Source organism: Falco punctatus, assembly GCF_963210335.1.
Source record: "Falco punctatus genome assembly, chromosome: 2".
Taxonomy (NCBI): Eukaryota; Metazoa; Chordata; class Aves; order Falconiformes; family Falconidae; genus Falco; species Falco punctatus.
The window spans coordinates 67001534-67018867 of record NC_137581.1 but is presented as its reverse complement, the minus strand read 5'-3'; the positions used below and the strand labels follow the sequence as shown (position 1 = coordinate 67018867).

At 40.6% G+C, this 17334-nt stretch overlaps 1 protein-coding gene across 2 annotated transcripts in view; it reads left to right on the top strand.

Annotated features, from left to right (window-relative positions):
* The window catches only part of LOC308059706 (pinopsin-like), a gene marked incomplete at its 3' end in the record, with an annotated part of 88915 nt that overhangs the window by 6264 nt on the left and 65317 nt on the right, over positions 1 to 17334 (top strand). The gene's annotated exons all lie outside the window — the stretch shown is intronic.

Below are 17334 nucleotides of genomic sequence, written 5' to 3'. Positions count from 1 at the left end.
GAAATTGCTTGTTTTTAAGAGCTAAAAATGGCATCTAGAAAGAGGCAAGCCACTGGAAGGAGCTTGCCTGTTATGAACATATATAATACTGCCCTCTTTTTCAGGAAAATCTGTGCCAACGCTGAGCTACAGGCCCTGTAGTGCTGCTTCTGCCATGAACAGAGCCTCTTGAATGTACTCCATTTACCATTTGTAATTATCTATCAATCTATAATATGAATTCTCTCATGTCCCAAATAATGACAGTTTTCATCATTAGATTCTTTCTGTTCTCCCCCCAAGCAAAATCTTTAGTCTAAAATTACATGTTTGCAGATTCAATAGTGAATTAAGTCATAGGACTTAGTTGGAAATATTCGGTGTGCATAAGCCGTGATAAAGAAGTGTTCAGCGTTCTTATGTCCAAACAAAACTTATCCTGCATCAAGCTTTTGAACTGCTAGATTTGAGTGTTTTAACTGAAAATTATTTTAATTATAAAAAAAAAGATAAAGGAAAAAGCACAGTCAGATGGCAACCTTCATCCCTCCAAGGTAACCCATTGCTTTAAGAATTACATTACCAAGCACTGACCCTTTCTGCACTTATTACTACATTCAAAAAAAGGTCCACTAAAGCATAAACCAGCCTGTGGGTGCACATCTAGATGTGATCCTTATCTCATCCAGACTGGGGGACCTGGCTCGCTCCCTCTTGCTGTATGTCCTTGCTTTGGTGCCTCGAGGCCACCAGGCCAGGACGGAGTGCATCGCTGGCTGTTCTCCCACTCTGGAATTGTGGTGTGTCTTGTGCAGGCACTTTGGCCCAAGAAGTGCTCCCACAGCTCTTGGTGTAGAGTCGGGCTGCAGGTCCAAATCCACATTTTCTGCCTGAATTATAAGCTCTTGATGTTTGCAGTGATGTAGCTGTTGGTACCCTTCCCTTCCTTAGATGTGTGCTCCACTGATGACAGTTAGCTCAGCCTGGTACCTTCCCCTGGGGAACTGCTGCTTTGCCCCAGGGGAGCTCTCAGGAGTTAGCAGTGTTCTACAATGTGAAAGCACTCACTTTGGCCATCCCAAAAGAGACCCCATTATCAACAATATATTGGCTGGTTTTGGCTTGGTTTGTGCAGAGCACAATGATGTGCCTTCTCCCACGGTTCATTTCTATTTTTGTGAATTTTATGAATTTGAATACTTCAGTAACTAGTCTTCTCAGGGAGAAACAGGTTAAGACTGCTTTTTCTCCATCCTTTGATTTAGCTTCCTTTTTGTTATTTAGGGCTGGGCTGGGCTAATAACATTTTAAGGGAAGAGAAAAAAAAAGTATATGTTTAAGGGATTAGAACAAAAGTATGTTGAAGGTGCCCTTTGAAGGCTTCTGTCAGATACATGTGTGTTACCACCCTGGTAACTGGAATTAAACCAGCAAACAGGTAAGTTTCTCCTGGGGTGACTTGCTTATGGAATAATTCTCCTAAGTCAGATCTTTTGTCTACATTAGACGGATTGGGGGAGTGCAGATTTCTGTGCTATAATGATACCTGTGTTCATGTGAGAGTTTCTGCTATCATCATAAAATTGATTAGATCATTAAGGAACAAGCAAGCAAACAAAACCACAAAACCCAGAAAGCCAAAGGTGACCTCAGCTCCTCTGAGTGGTGTTGGTGCTGTCAGCAGTGTTCTGGGCAGCTGAGGCAGCCTAAATGCAGGTAGTTATTGAACCGTGCCCATGGAAAATTCTCATTATAGTGTTAAAAAAATTATTTCTCAATTCTTTTCTTGAAGTCTTGCAACATTCAGAACATTTTTTCTTTCACTAGTGTGTATAAAGGGCATGCTGAAGAAGTTTGCTTGCAGTTGTAATTAAAAAAAGTTTAGTGGAAAATGACATAAGTAAAAGCAAATAAGAGTAGCAGGTTGCTTAACATTTCTATGTCTCTGTGGACAGATTATATCTGCTGATCAATACCATTATTAATCAGGTTGAATTTTTGTACTCCAAAGTGTACTAAAAAAGAGCTACTGTAGGTGTGTAGTGTGTTGATGGCTTCTCCAGGTCTTCATAGCACTTGAAAACAAAATGCTCAGGTATACAAATTGGTGGTTTTGCATTTAGCGTGTGCTGTAAACATCACAGACTGAACAAGGCTCCATTGAGTAGAATGGTTTATTCTTTTTTTTATGGCGACTGGAAAGTGACATGAGAGAGTTGTGAGCTTTTTTTTGAGACTTGCAGGTATTCTTGCTAAAAGAAAAAGCAAATAGCATCTCATTCATTGTAGGATTACTTGTTTTCCGTGAACTTTGGAAAAATTGTATAGAACTTATCAAAGTGATTCAGAAACTCAAGAGGCAGAAAATCAAGTATATTCTGTGTCACAAGCAGGTATCTTAAGACCTCACTGATCTGTGCAGTGTATTTACTGAGGATAAGGAAGCTTTTTGTCAGCAAGAGGAGTGTTTGACACCTGAGCGGTCCAATTTGGGTTATAGCCTTTGGCCTGTTCACAGTGACTACCTTGTAAGTGGCACAGCTGACTAGCTTTACAAACATAAGAGCAAAAGCTTCAAAGACTACAAAATACTGTATGAGACTGTGGTATCAAAGGAGCATGTAAGAACACAAAAATGGCAAAACTGTATAGGCTGGGAGGAGAATATTTATTTGTGTTATTTAAACTTTCTTAGCTGTTCTTAAAACAAATATATATACTTTCTATTTGCTAAAAATTAGCTTACCCTCCTTTGTGCCTTATGTCTGATTTTGGCCCGTCAAGGCTAAGAGGGATGGTCCTAATAGTAGGAAAGGTAATTAAGAGGAACTGAAGTTCAACATCAAGCTTTGTAGGAATAAACATTTCAATATTCTTTTCCTTTTTTTTTCTCATGGGGTAGATCCTATCCTACTTGGATAAACATCAGTATAGGCCAGGATTTCAGATGATGTTACAGTAAGTTCACTGGCTGCAGTAGAACTGCACTCTCATGTACCAAGTGGAAGTATGTACCTTTTTGTTTTAACTGCAGTGTTTTCCTAAATCATGAAGAAATTGTGAGTGTGCAACTAAAGTTCGTAATTTGGTGAGTATTTGGTGATGTGTAAAACACACCTAGGCCAACTGTTTAACCAACAGGTAAACTGGTTACCAACAGGTAAACTGTTAAAATATTTTTAAATACAAGTAATTTTTAAAAGGCTTCTGAGAAGCACTGTATCTTCATGGGTTTAGTGGTTATTTTTTCCCCTCCCACTGTGTTTTGTGATGCTATGAGGGCCTCTTTCCTCCTGTTTAAAACCAAATTGAGCATGAAGGTATTATCCCCCAGGTCTGTGACCTGGATGAAACCTGAGCCAGTGAAAGTAGGAAGCTGAGATTTGTTTCAAATGGAAATGCATGATAAGACATCACTTTTTTTTTTTTTTTTTTTTTTTTTTTTAATCTAAAGTGTCTTACCTTTTTTAAAATCACATAACTGTTACCCTGGGAGGTGATCTGGAAAGCAGATCTGATTGTCCTCCCAGCAATATCAACAGGGCAATGTACGTTCATGGTGCTTTCTGTGGAATTGAGCTATAAGTTCTTTACTGGGCAATCCATTGCCTACCCCAGGCACTTAAAAACCATGATCCAATAACCAGCACCAGGGGGTTGCTATGGGCACAGTGGAAAAAAATATGGACAATGTATGGGTGGAAAAAAATATGGGCAAAGTATAGGTGTTCATTTTATTTGCTGCTTTCCACATGTCTGCTTTGTGGTTTCAAACCACTTGCAGAAAGCAGAAGTTTCAGAAGCTAATGGGAAGTACAGATGCTGATCAAGAAACAGGTAATAGGGATTTTAAGGAGAACATTAGATACCATGAGACCTGCTATGGAAGCATTAAAGCTGTTTGGTCTTGAGCTGGGGGGGCATTAAGGATGGAGCTAAGAGGAGGAACAGCATGGGCTGTTCCCAGTGTAAATGATTTTACCCTGATGCTTGTGCATGTTTGCAGCTCTGTCAAGTAGGTCACTGCAGTGGAAAGTGCACATGTCATTGAGATGGGGAATGGATGGATTTGCTAAATTTGCTCCCATTACCCACTACTTAGCCATGGTTTGACAGGCTCATGGTTATACTTTTAAGCAAACATGGAAAGGGACACAGGGACAGGACACATTTTCCCTGCTGAACTCTGAATAAACTTTGCAAGCAAGCTGAAACACAAACTGATAAATATATCATGAAATGATTAAGCATTAGATTTTAATTTAGGAGAAAATACATTATTTACTAACACACTCCCATAGAGATCATATATACGCAAAGTGATACGCTATCCTAAGATGAAGTTCGTTATGCAGCTTTGGCTGTCTCACACATAATGTCTCCAGTGCCTTATTAAATACTTCAAATCTCTGATGAGATGAAAACTTTCAGAAACATTTCATCTTTTCCCAAGATACTTGAACTAATGTAGACTTCCCAAACATGTAGGACAGGAAGAATTTGGGCTGAGATGACTTCTGGAGTTCATTTTCAGAATTGCTACTTTATGCTATGCCACATCAGGATTAAATATTAAATAGATATGGGAAAGACAAAGTTTTCTCTAGCTCAGGAAATCCAATACTAGATTCTAATGCTGGAAAAGTTTCAAGGCACATCACTATCAAGGATATTTTTGTGATTGTTGAATTCTTAGCTCATGTTTTCAGATGTCTGCAGTTGTTTTCTGTTCCTCAGCCTTCACAGTAGTTAAAATTACCTGGCAGTTTTCCCAAGAGGTTGATTCCAATATTTCATTGTAAAAATAAATTAAATCAGATTAGTGTTATGTAAGTGAATATCACTATTCTGGAGGACATAGAGATTTCTATGCCATGTGAAACCTGTGCGATTCGAGGCATGCTTTCCTGCACAGCATCCTAGCTGTTCTGGATACAGGAGAGGGCTACGATCTGAAACCTCTTCTAACTGAAGTAAAGCATGTATATGTGTCTTAATGTCTGTTGATGAACCAAGGTCCTACCTAAATGAGGACTTTAAAACTAAGCTTTTTAGAAACCCCATGGAATGCAACTATATGGGCAGGTAATCTTTTTGGTCACATTAAAGCAGTTTTTGATTTATTCCCTTGGAAACTGCCAGAGAACACACTGAATAAGGCATGGAGCTGTTCATGATTTTGTGACCTTAAGCTGCCTTGTGACTTTAAACAAATGATTCTCTTCTTGATCTTTTACCTCGATTTTATGTGCTGTGGCTTAGACTCACTGCACTAAACTAAGGTACCTAAATTTAGAGTACAGACTTCTAATGTACTGGAAACACACTGTTTATGAAGATGCAGTTGAGACCTCAGGTGAAATGAATGGCTGTTCTGTGAGAAGACACTTGTATTTCTGGGAGTAAAGACATCATCCCCCTTGGCTCGATCCTGCAAAAGCTCAAGCCTGAGGTTTTCTGAGCTCTGATACAGCAAGTACTCACCTCCCACTGCAAAACCACTCTTAGCAGCTTCTCACCTGCCCGCTGAACATGGGTAGCTCCTTTTCCAGTGGACTTTGGATGGGATTAAAAGTGATATTTCTATAAATAAAGCTGATAGCAAGCACAATTAGTCAGTGGTGTTTAGGAAAACACCCCAAAACTGTTCCCTGTTTGAAGTGCATAGACTCTGTTATGCCTGCAATCAATGTGACCCATGCAAGATTTCCTAGGTAGTTGTTCAGTATCAGAAATACTCTGCTGGTTCAGAGAGAGGGGGGAAGAAAAGGAGGTCTGGCTAACGGGACTAGGTCAAAAGTGCATGCTGTTCATTTATCTAAAAAAGCAGAAATATTGTTATTACCTAGAGGGCTTTATTTATTTTAATACAATGCCATAACCGATGTTTTGTCCTTAATTTCCCCCCTTAATATCAAGCACCTGGTATGCGTTAGAATGGTTAGTAAATGGAAACACAAAAGTACTTATTCAGGAGATATGTAATCTGAATTCCTCTTTGGCAACCCCTCTCTAGGGAAGCTGCAGTTAGCCTGCTATTCTTTTCATTTAAATAATTAATCAGTGGGGCAGTGGTGTATTATTAAATACATTTCTGAGGGCCATATTTACATGGGAAAACGAAATGCTGAACCCCTTAGAGACAGATGGGAATCATCTGACTAAAACCAGACTTTTTCCAGTCCCCCAGGCTTCTTTTATAATCAATAGAAAAACAAATTTGTACTGCCAGCATGCAAATTTTCTGACGTATTTGAGATGTTCTCTTCAGGGTGATATGAGCTGTGCTCTACAAGCACCAGTTTATCTCCATCGGCTATGAAAGGAGCCCAGGCTCAGGGGTAGATATTTGCTCTGTTCCTCTGGAGTCAGGAGGTGAGCCTCACAAATGGGTGCTTATTGCTTCTTCTGTCTTTCTGTCATTTTCTTGCTTTTGCTTATAATTCCCTCCCCACTTCAGTGTCCTTTTCCGGAGTGTTTGGTTTATTTCTTAGTTTATTTCTAGTTCCTATAGGCATTAAACACTGTGCAATGTTGAAATCACTTGGAATAGTTGTCCAAGAGTGAGTATATGGAAGACATCTTTTGTGTTTCCATGAAGGGGTGCCCAAGTCCTCTTTCAGAGCTTAGGATCCCACATTCATCATGTAGGGAAAACGCTGTCTGCTCCTCATACAGATAACTTGTAGAGCACAAGTATTGGGCTTCTGTGTTCAAGAGCTTGAAGCAGGAAGTCAGCATGGGCAAAAGTTTTGGAAAACCTGACAAAGAGGGAATCACGCCATATAGAGACAGTGGAAATGGAAGACCTAATGTCGTACTTTGAGAGACCTCACTCTGGCAAGTGCTTTAACACCAGTTTAGGGTAACAGAAGGTTTTGCCTGCATTACAACAGAGCATCACCTAAGGTATCACCGTTTGCCTGTGTTTTTGAGTCATTACAGGCTATGGGTGTCAATGCTAACACTATTAGGTTGGACCTTGTGGTGTGCAGTCACTGTCTGTATTAGCAGGCATGGTTACTTCTCTTCCCTGGTCGAGGCAGCCCCAGATGAACCCCATCTCCATGACACACTGCAGTGGGACTGTGGGGTGCACTGCTCCCTAACACCCACTTTCCTCGTCCTCGCCCCTCACAGCTTCCAGCACAGCTGAAATGCAAGCATGTGGCTCAAACAGGAGCTGGAGTGTGCTCCAAACAGGTCATTTACCCCCAGGTGCCCTCAGCTCGCCCATGCAGCCATGTGTAGGTTGAGTCACCATTTTTCCCTTGGCTGCCACCCTTAATGTGTTATGCTGTGTTTTGTTGTGTGATAACCCAGAGTCTATTTTCCTAATGCCTTACCAAAAGAAAAGAGCAAAAAGCATGCAGAGGTACCAACAGCGAAGGGTGGACAGCCACTTGTGAGAGTGTCCCTGGAAAGAGGGACAGGACAGAATGCTGTTCTTGTCAAGGAAATCAGTAACTTCTTTGCCACTTTTTGTGCATAGTTGTCAGCTGTCCATGTAGAAAAATGCTCTGCCCATGCCCAAAGTCTGTTTCTGTGCGTGTGCAAGTGACCAAGTGACTACAAATTTCTGCCAGTGTTGGACCCTTCCTTACTGAGCAGCCATGCTCGCTGTTTGGTTGTGTACCTTTGGTTTTGGAACATCCCTTTACGTTATGGCCACATGTTGCAGAACCCTAAGGACTTTATGCAAGGAAGTACACAAATAGCCTCACTTTATATAGAGACCTGGAATAAGAGCTTAAAGGCAAAGACCACATCAGATTTCCTGCAAAATTTTCCTGACGGTAGATGAGGCTAAAAGGTCATGGCTGTAAGCTGTGTTGGAGATGATGGAACTGCATTTCTGTCAGAGTTAAGTTTAATCATTTGCAGGCCCTTTTCCCTAATCCTGCATCGTGACATTATCCCAGGCAACACCATGCTTGGTGTCAGTTTTCTATTACTTTAGGAAAAAGCAGAAACCAGCTGTGCTGGTAGTCAGGCCACACACTGAAGAAATGTGTTATTAAAATGTAGCTGGGTTTCTGGTCCCTCAATGGGTAAAATTAAATAAAATAGAGCACAGTAAATAAGCAATGTTCAATCAAAGAAAGTATATTAAAGAGCGATGGACTTTGCTTGTGAAAGGCTATTAGATTATTTTCTATTTAACTACGTGTTTAACAGTCTCTAGTATCTCTTAATATTATCTGCGTGTTCCCACACCTGAACAGAATTCATGATTTTTTGAAAACACTTAAACTTCTCGTGTAGTCCCAGAAGTATACTAGAGAGAGGATATTACCTCTGGCTATTTAAATCCAAGTTATATATTTAGTGGCTCTCTCTTAACTGATGACGTTCATTTTCTATGTCCATTTCTTTTTAGGAAGCATTTAAGCAGAACGCTACATCTTCCAGTTTAGTAAGCAAATGAATACTTACAGGCTTTTCAGTGATAAAAGGGATACAGGACCATTGGCATAGTTCCAGATAATGACATAATAATAGGTAATAACGATCAACTTCATTTTGCTTCCTTTTCACAGCTGTGGCCAATACTTCACTCCTAAAGTAATCACTAGGAGGTTTTAGTTTGAGGTGTTTTTTTTTTCCTGTTAGTGTGTCTGCCACTTTTCTGATCAGCAAAGTCTATTAAGATGAGAAAATAATTTGCAGTCCTTTGTTAGAAGAGTGTGCTGACATGGAAAAATAAGCTTCTTTGAAAGCTGGAGCCATCCTGTTTACATCTATATTTTTCTAGGTATCAACACTAGCTGAAAAACTGTTTTTGAAACTAGAAATTCAGTAAATGTCTATTAAGTTAATAAACTACAGCCTCTATTGATGCGCAGACCATTGCTTCTGTTGATTTCACAGCTAACGATTCACTGCTCAAATAATCCAAATGCCTCCTATTATTGGAAGGTTTGTGGGTTTGGTTTTGTTGTGGTTTCTTTGTTTCGTTTTTTAATACTAAGCCAAAATGACCTCTGGCTGCTGTAAGTTTTTCCACAGTGGTTAGAGGCAGGGGGAACATTCGATACCTGCAGAGAGAGAATGGAAGGGAGCCCCACTTCAGGTAGCCACTTCTCCCCCTGGGATCCCACCGTTACTGTTCTGTGATGTGGCCTTGTACTTTGACTCCCAGGTGGCTGGGACCTCGTTGCCCCTCTCTCCTCCCATACTGTGCTGGCCCAGCACGGATCAGGGGAGGCAGATAAACGAGGGGTCACCCCATGCAAGAATGAAGCCTTGGGTTCCCTGGGGCTGCTCAACTCCCCTCTCACCCCTCAGTGGTCCAGGTGGCAATGCTTCTCCTCAAGGTCATGCGGGCACCAGCTTTAAAACTACTGTTTTATAATGGTGCCAGACTTCACGTGCTTCAGCTGAGGGTTTCTCATGCCAGCTGTCAGCATCAGGCTCAATTGCTCTGGGCAATTTCAGCCAGCAAGTCTTTCCAAATTGTGGTAAAGTTGTGTTACTTCACCTGTTTGCAGTTTCTTAAACCTGTTTCACAGACAGATGCCAATATGTTGGAAGTACAATCTCATCCTGTGGCCAGAAACAAACTCCTACTGTTTCTTATGAAAGTATAGCAGCCAAAATGCAGAAGGCTAGTGAGTCACTGTGGTAAGCTGTACATCTTTACATATATTTTTCAGTGTAATATATAATATTTTCAGTCTAATAAATAAATATATTTATTAGAAGCAGACATTCACTACGTGCTAATTTTCTAGTGCTGTTTTTCAGTTGTATTTTCCATTCTGTTTCTTTCTCCCCGCATTGTTCTATTGTATCTATTGGTTTCAATAATGCAATCCAGAGCAAAAATAGTAGATAACTGTGGGAAGAAGGGATCAAAGTAAACAGGTTTCAAGTGAGTCAGTAGATGGAAACTGGTTTATGCTGAATTATTTTTGTAGAGATTTATAATGATAAAAGTTTGTTCAGGACCAAACAACCATCAGAAAAAAAAAAAAGGTAGAAAAAAGCAGACTTGATTGTGAAAATGTTTCATAAGGAATAGTTGGATCATCTTTAAAAATCAAAAGCAATGTAAAACTTTGCTTAGATTTGGACCCTTAAAAATTTTTAAGATTCAAGACCATTAGTTAATTCAGAATGTGGCATTTTATTGCTTGAATCTAGGTGTTGCCCGAGTCTAGTACAGAACTCTGAGATAGTACTGAAATAGCACACTAATCTGGCAAGATTTGCTTTGAGCTAAGAAATGGTACGAATTTTACAAAATCATACATAATCCCCTTTAACTTTTCATTATAAAAAAATGAGAACACACAATGGTTGAATGCAGTTGGGTCTGCATTAGACTTAATTCTTACATGCATATGCACACTGAAGCATCATTTTTTGCCAAATTTACAGTTGGTGGGTAATTTCTGTTCTGCATTCAAGCTGTTTATAAAGTTACCGGGGGACCTTTTTACACTGACACATTTAATCACCCTAATGAAATTATGCAAGCTGTTAGCACACGGCGCAGCAGGCAGCACAAGGCAGAGTATCCTAGAGCAGGGATCTCGTGGGGTGGTCGGGAGCACTGCCTTCCCCTCTACCACATGGGAGGCTGATGGCCATCAGCATGAGTTAATTAGAAACAGTTCTAGGGTAGGAAGTAATATCGTAGGGATGAGGAGTTACAAATTCATCAAATGAAAGGGTGGAGTATCTACATGGTTTTTGGATGCGTATGATGGTGTTCCATACGCTGACTATGACGCACAAAGCAGCTCTTCTCCATGCAGTCTTTTAACAAATCCCAGCAGTTTGCCCTAATTTATCCACATGGCCAAATTTTGTTCTGGTTTTGGTCTGCTCAGTTTTCAGAGAAAGAGTGTGTGGCAGCAAAAAGGGGCCAAGGTCCAGTAAAGGCAGTGTGAGGATGTCGAGGATTGTTCTACTGTATATACTTCTTAAAACTGAAAGCGTGTTCCTATTTAATATCCTTGTGAGAGGGAAAGACTGCATCAGAGGAGTAAGATAAAAGGCTGCTAGATAAATATGCCAGTCAGGATTTAAATGGGCTTTTTCTAATGGGTAGAAAGCAGGTTATGAAGCAAGACAAAGCCATAGTTTAATATTCTTTGTGAGAACAGCAATACCCATTCTACCTTATGGTTTGCTCCATGTAACAGCTTTTCTCTTGCGGTCAGTGCATCAAGGGGTGTTTAACAAGGAATTTGAGGATGAGAATGAGTAGGAGGTTTACAAGTGTTAATATATTTTTTGGAGTTGGGGGCACTCAGACCATTGGGAAAGAAATATTAATAGCAGATACAAGCAGGTAATGGCCTCTTACTGTGCGGTAATTGTTTCTTCTTGTCATTTCAGTAACTAAATAATAGTTGCACCTTGCAAAGGGTTGTGTATATACATACTAAGTATTTGCCATTCAAAAATGTGCTGCCCAGCTATGCTTCCAGAACACTAAACTTAAAGTTAGGATAACTTTCAGCATCTAATGATATTTTCCCAGTATACAGTCCCAGTAGCCTGTGATTGGTGGTGTAGGGACTTCATCCCTGAAGTAGTACTTTTGAGTCTGATGGGTCTCCCTGCGTTTTTCTCCCAGGCCGCTTGCTTTCAAGAACCCAGCAAAATTTTTGTATGCATAATATAATATGTCAAAGAATTCCACTTACTAACTATGTACTATGCAAAGAAAAGAACCTTCTCCTGTTCCTTAATTCTGAGTCTGCAACATGATGATCTTGTTTGAACACCCAGTTCTTGTATTATGAGAAACACTAAATAATCTTCCCCCATCTACCTTTTCACATTTTCTCTTCTTTTCTCTGTTTTCCTTTTCTAATAAGCCCTGGTGTTTGCTTTTCTAAATGCTGCTTTGAGCACTGCTGCTTAGTGAAGTGGTTTGCATAAAGCTATCTATCAAAACTCTCTTTGCAGAGCAGTAAATCAGTCAGAAACAATCACTGTGTATTTAAAGCTAGGACTGTTTTCCTCCACATATGGCAATTTACATCAGTATTGCATTTCATCTGCTCAGTGACTCAGTTTCATGTGGTTGTTCTGCAGTACTTCGCAGTCAGCTTTTGTTGATTTTGAGTTATTCAGTGCCGTATAATCAGCAAACTTCACTCTTTACCATCTTTTCCAGATCATTTATTAATGTGATGGATAACCCAGGGCCTAGCACAGATCCATAGGGGGCTTTGCTGGCCAGAGTTTCCACTGAGAAAACTAATTATTTTCTCCTTTATTTCCTGCCTCTAATCAATTATTTATCCACGTGAAGATTTCTGTTATTGCAGGGCGGCTTAGTATCCTCAACAGCCTTTGGGCTAGTCAGAGTTGTTTGGAAATCCAAGTAGGCTTTATTGAATGTATCAACCCTGTCTGCACAGCACTGCCAAGGACCTGTAATGAATTAGTAAGGCATGGCTTCCCTCCAAGCCACGCTGGCTTGTCCCAGTATGTCATACCTCCTTATACATCTGCTGCTATATTCTCTAGTGCAATTTCCACCAATCTTCCCAGGGTTGCAGACTAGACTCATCAGTTGGGTGAAATTTACTGCAAAGGATTTCTGTCTGCATCAGTTACAAATCATCTCTTAATGGATGTATCAAAAGATCTCCTCTTCTGAGGTCCTTCTGAGGGGTTAAGGAATGGACAATACCGCTTTTCCTCCCTGCACATCCTTTAGCCAACAAAGTTATCTCGGATAGAGATAGGAGCAGCCTTCTCTAGTTTTTCATCCCGTCTCCATAGCACTTCAGGTTGTTGGGTTGTAAAACTGCACAAGAAATTCTTGGCCCAAGGGCAGTGTGAAGGCTGGTCAGCGTATTTTGATCCTACATTTATATTATCAGATATGACTAGTTATTTACCGGTTAATAGCTAGTTATTATAAAAAACCAAATTTGACCACTAGACTTTATGACAGAAACTTGACTGAGAACAGTAAGTATTTGTAGTATTCCCTCTCTAGGAATGGTAACTGCTGAAGAACACAGATTATAAAATAATTTTCAAAACTTTAGAAATATACCGTTATTATTAAAATGAGCAGTTGCATTCAGTGAAAAAGCAGAGGCTCATAGGAAGGACGTTAGCTAGGTGTGCTCCGGTGGAAACATGGCTCCCTGACTGGTAGATGATAATACTCTGTAATTTCACCTCTTGGCTTACTTGGTGCTATATCCCATATGTAGAAAACCCCTGAGATTACATGCTATGTGTTACATCTGTGCAGGTGCTCAATTTGAAGGCAGGTCCTGGGGATCCTACTGTTTGGAAAGCAAAGGAGCAGTCCTGGCAGGAGATGGGGGGTCCTTCAGAACAGTGTGGGCATGGACATAGGGATGCTGCAGTGAACCTGACTGCCTTGAGAGCATCCTCCTACTGCGCCAGCCCTGTACACCCATTCGCCCCAAAGATTTCTCCCGAGATGTTGCTGTACAGGAGCTCCATCTAGTGCTGACATTATTTTTTATTTTGATTTCCTAAGGCAGCTGGATTAATACATTGATATGGAAGCAGCCAGTTTAGAAGGCTGAATTTGCAAGTGCTATCCTGCTTTCCAGAATGCAAAGAGATCCTGCATAACATATGGAAAGTGGGACTGAAATTAATATTCGTTGGGGTTTTTTTTTTGGTTCTTGTTTTGTTTTTTGTACTGTGCTGTTATCACTGAGATCCAAAAGGGAATTCTTTGCTATGTTTATGCCACTAGGAGTAGTTGTTAGTTGGTTGATGGATAGGCATATTAATAACATAGCAGAAAAGCATAGTACTACTACTAAGTGATGCACATCAAATCACAAGATGCAGCTAAGAAATAAGGTCACCCTTAAAGCACAACAAATACACATTTAAAAATTCAGCAAGGGGGGAAAGAAAGAAAAAAACAGAGTTCCTTACTATTAAAAGTAATACATACTGTCTGTATTGAAGGTATCACCAAACACGAAAGGAAGAGTATGTCATACGAAGGAGGAAACAGAGAAATCACTGTTGAGAAAAGAGCAGGGAAGATTTACTGAACAGGACCTGGAATGTTTGCTGTCAGATTTGTCCCAGCAGGCTTAGTTCCAACAGTGATTTCACAGTGATTTCTTTCAAGCACAGAGTTAAACTGTGACTCTCATTAGAATTAAGCAGGAAGAGAATTCTTCTGGGAAAGGAATGACTGCCTGCTCAAATGGACTCATGACTACAAGTTATCTAAGCAAAAGAAAACAAATAATTGCAGGCATTAGCTAAGTAGCAACTGGTGTATTAATTTCTATTCAGAGTGAATTGTTGGTATTTGAAGTAGCCTGTATTTTGAAAGCCTAGACTGCCAGCATTTAAAACCTGGTTGTAACTGCTAATGTGTAACAAGTGATTGTGAGAAATACTTTCTTGATTTTAAATAAGTAGAAGTTCTTTTAATGCCTTAAAAATCAAAAGGAAATGGTGAGCTGATCACTAATACATGGGAGCATTCAAGGAGAATATGAGTCACCAAATGCAAGAATATTTAGATTTTTTTAACAATTGATTGTGTGTTTATTGCATAAATATTTAATAGGCTTATCCAAATACAGCCAATAGTGTTTTGGAAGCATGTCCCATTCTCAGCTGCTTCTGTCAGTTATTGAGCCATCCATGCACTCCTCTGCATTCGTATCATTTATATACTAGTGCTGAACTTACCCGGAGTTGTTATATTCACATTGTGATTTTGCTATATTGTAAACCAATTATGATTTGTTAACGTGCTGAAGTGTAAATACTGAGCTGTGAAGTTCAAGAAAGTCAGGCTAGTACTGGTTGGTTGTCCACCAAGGCCAGTGCTCACTTTGAGTCTGTTAATCTTAACTCTGGAAAGTCTTCTTAGTTGAGTGGGCTTTCTTTTTAACTCTGGAAATGTTTGGGGTCTTTTGCCAACATCTGTTGGCAGCTGGATTTTGGCCCAGAAAATATGTATCTCTTTTTTTGTTTGGGAGGGAAAAGGAAAAAGTGGATAATATTGTGGGGACTAGCGAGGAAGGAGCAGCAATTGCATGTCTACCACTCTCCAGACCTGTTTATATCCCCTCTAGCTATTAATTTCTGCTTCTTAGCTCAAAAAATGCCCAAAACCCTTGATAAAAATGATTTTGTGAAATTCCATATTCACAGTCTGTCACTTGTTCCTCTCTCAGATTTGCTCATGTGATGCGACCTTTCCGCTAGCACCAGTGGCTGTGGAAGTCATTAACTAACTTAACTGTGTTCTATTAGTTTAGCTGTGTTTGTTTCATTGGGGGCTGCCTACCCCAGATTTTGCAGGACAGTCGACATTCTCATTGCCACTCGTGGCAATTCCAGTATCATGCAAGAAGATATGTACCCTGCAGAACTTCACCAGAGACTGTGTATAAGACAGGTTTCTCCCTGTCTTGACTGTAGGAATGAAGTGTGTGCTTTAAGACTTGGAGCTAGAAAGCAAAATGGACTAAGGTTGGGTGTTTTTTTTTAACAATTAACAAGTTTTGTTCTTTCTTCCCCCGTGATGCTGTGCCTCAATTGTTCCTGATTTTTTACAAAAGGGCATATGCTGTGGGGAGGTCAGGGATCAGGTCAACAAAGCATAGAAATGCTCCTCTGCTTCTGCCCCGTGAATCAGCTTTTGAAAGTTTCTGCTTTTATCTTTATAGTATTTTTATCTCCTCACTTGCAAGGAAATATCTGATGACAGCACCTGCTGTTGTGGGAATTATTGTATTTTTATGGAATAAATGTTATGACTTTAATGTAAGCAGAGCCCAGTAGTTTCATTTATTAGTATTTACAATAACTAGTACTTAAAAGATAGAAACAGAGCTGATGGTATGATGGCCTGCTCCATGTGCACGCTGATAAAGTCTCCGATGTTGTGGCAGGTGTTAGGTAAGGTGCTTTGGCCCAGACCTGACAACGTTTCACCTGAAAATTAAGGTACTATTCGAAAGAGAGCTGGTTGCTTTTCTCCCTCTTGCTGCTTCCAAATGTCTCATGTGAGTACTAGACCTACAAACTGTATTTCATTCACAGTCCCTGAGGAATGATACTAGGGTATGTTTACAGAGAAGCTTCTAAGGAGATATGAAAGTGCAAATATGTTGGAAAGGTCAGTCTTTTAAGTTGCTTAAATTGTTTATGTTTCATTTCCATGTGTGCAGTGTTTTATTTCTCTAGAGAACTAATAGAAATTCTCTTATTTAAATCCAGGAAAGTTATTTCCCTTGAAAACAGCACTGAATCACTGATCAAGCTAGTTTTGTATAACTCAGTAACATATTTATGTCATACCATTTGGTAGCACAACTTGGAATTAAACTAGAAACCTTACAATTGAGGTAGTAAGAGCCTTCATTTGAAGGCTGTTTCTTACTGCTGTTCTGTGTTTACCTCTAAGTCCTCGGGCAAGTGTGATGAAAGATGACAGCCAGAAGAAACAGCAGAAGAATTCCCCAATATTCCCAACTCGGTGTGCATTTAGTCACAAAAACCTTTTCTTCCTTTTACATCTCATCTCTGACTCATAGTGCCACAGAGCATTTTAGCATATTCTCCAGATAATGGAGCAGCAGATTTAGCAGCTGAAACCCCAGGGACTAGAGAGAAGGGAACGTAGCTGTGTTAAGACACATAACATTTCTGAGAAACCTACCTGCTGCTTATGTTGGGTATTTACCAACACAGCATTTCTGAGTGGAGAGCAGGGCATGCTTCTAGCCCTGCAAATGTCCTTGCAGCACTGTGCTTTCTTGCTCGCTGTGTTCCTGAGTTCACTGTCCTCCACTGCACGGTAGCCTGGCTTCAAAAAGAGAAAAAGAGAGGTGCAAGGGATAACTTCTGGTGAGTCCCAGCCCACTGGCTGTCCGTTCCTGCTCCTCTCCCACTTCCAGGTACATGTGGTCCTTACCAGCACATTATGTTAAAGCTGCCTCATGGGAATAGGTATTATGTACACGCATGTGTATGTATGGAGTCTCGTGAATATATGAAACATCGTTTTCCTTCAGCAAAACATGTAAGCGGTGGTGGCTGGAGTTGCTGTTGGTTAACCTTTGCTGTTGGCAGGTCCCTCTGGGATTAGCACAGAGTCTGTAGGTGGCGTGTGGGAACCCCAGCACTCAGCGTCCCCCTGATTTCCCCTTTGCACTTTACACCTTGCTGGCAGAGAGTCTGATGCATGTCCAGGGGTGTTCAGTGGGCTCTGCCACGCTTTAGGGCAGCAGCGTGGCCAGGCAGACTCTGGTTCCCTGCCTTGGAGCAGCCTCACAGCTGGGTCTTGCCCTGGCTTGGTCTCAGCAGCTGGGTTTGGGCTGGCCGTGGGCTGCAGTGATGCGGGGAGGTGTAGGG